A 1,883-nucleotide genomic window follows, 5' to 3' on the forward strand; every position below is an offset into this window, starting at 1 on the left:
CAATGCAACATAGTCATTTGAAACCAATCCTTTAAAATTTTTTTTTCTAATGTTTTACTTATTTTTGAGAGAGAGAGAGACAGAATGAGCAAGGGGAGGGTCAGAGAGGGAGATACAGAATCTGAAACAGGCTCCAGGCTCTGAGCTAGCTGTCAGCACAGAGCCCGACGCGGGGTTCGAACCCACGAACCATGAGATCATGACCTGAGCCGAAGCCGGACGCTCAACTCACTGACTGAGCCACCCAGGGCCCCCCGGAACCAATCCTTTGAAAAATTTATTGACTTATTGCCTAATATATGGTTCTACTTTTATAAACATCCTTATGTGTTTGAAAGAACTATTTCTAGCTTCATATTCTACATCAAATTTCAATGATAAGCTGCACACTTTTCACATTTAAACATCTCCGAAATCAGGACGATCTGGCCCTCAGCGGCATGGCATCCTTTCACTGGCGGTGGTTTTTCTTCCTTACTGGTACTTGAGATAATAGTGTGTCTTACTATCAATGGTGTTTTACAGTTGATGAAATTCAGTATTTTAGGTCAAGTCTTTTAATCGTTCAAGTCAATGTCTTTACTGATTGTTTTCATGTCTTTTGTATCACTTATGAGAGCAATGTTAAAAACTTACTAAGATTGTGTATTTTTATTTCTCATTATATTTCTACATTTTGCTTAACATCCAGTTTAGAGGTGTTTTATCTTCCAGATGAATCTTTTAGCATCTCATAGTGACTGTCTTAACCTAAGTAGTATTTTTTCTTTAAAGTCTATTTTGTTCAATATAAAGGTAGCTCTACAGTACTTTCCTTTGGCTAGTATTTGACTGGTATAACTTTTTCCATATTTTTCCTTTCAACCCTTCTGTATCCTACTTTTTATTTTAATTAAAAAATTTTTTTATTATTTATTTTTTGAGAGAGAGACAAAATTATGAGCAGGGGAGGGGCAGAGAGAAAAGGAGACACAGAATCTGAAGCCAGATCCAGGTTCTGAACAGTCAGTACAGAGCCCAATGTGGGGCTTGAACTCATGAGCCATTGAGATCATGACCTGAGCCAAAGTTGGATGCTTAACCACCTGAGCCACCCAGGTGCCCCTATTTTAATTTTTTTAACGTTGATTTTTGAGAGACAGAGAAACTGAATGCAAGCAGGGGAGGGGCAGAGAGAGAGGGAGACACAGAATCCAAAGCAGGCTCCAGGCTCTGAGCTGTCAGCACAGACCTCAACACAGGGCTCAAACACGCAAACCATGAGATCATGACCTAAAGTCAGACACTTCTCTGACGGAGCCACCCAATATGACTATGAGTAAGTATTCATATTTTAGATATATATTTTGTAAATAACATATAGCTGGATTTTGTTTTCTAATTTAACACGGCAACTTTTGGTATTTAAAACACCTGGAGAATTTACATTTATCATGATTACTGATACATAAAGATTTCTACCATTTTACTTTGGGCAATTACTTTGCCTGTTTCTTTTCCCTCCTTTCCTGTCTTCTTTTGGATTGATGAGTGTTTTCCATTAGGTATAGAATGCTAGATTTATTTTTAATGTTTATTATTTTTGAAAGAGAAAGAGAGCGAGTGAGAAAGCAATCGAGAGCGAGCTTACCAGAGAGAGGGGGGACAGAGCAAACTGTGTGATGATCGCAGAGATCCCGACGCGGGGCTCACACCCACTGTGAGATCAGGACCTGAGCCCAAGTCAGGTGCTCAACCGGCGGAGGCGCCCAGGCCTCCCGAGATGTTTTACTGTGTATAGCGACATAGTGAAAATCAGAGGGCTCTTTTGTCATTTCCCCAGGTAGATTGGGCTTGTGAAAGACCATGTTTCATGGGTTTTTTTTTTTGGTATTTTCATCAAG

Source organism: Suricata suricatta, chromosome 10 (assembly GCF_006229205.1).
Source record: "Suricata suricatta isolate VVHF042 chromosome 10, meerkat_22Aug2017_6uvM2_HiC, whole genome shotgun sequence".
Classification (NCBI taxonomy): Eukaryota; Metazoa; Chordata; class Mammalia; order Carnivora; family Herpestidae; genus Suricata; species Suricata suricatta.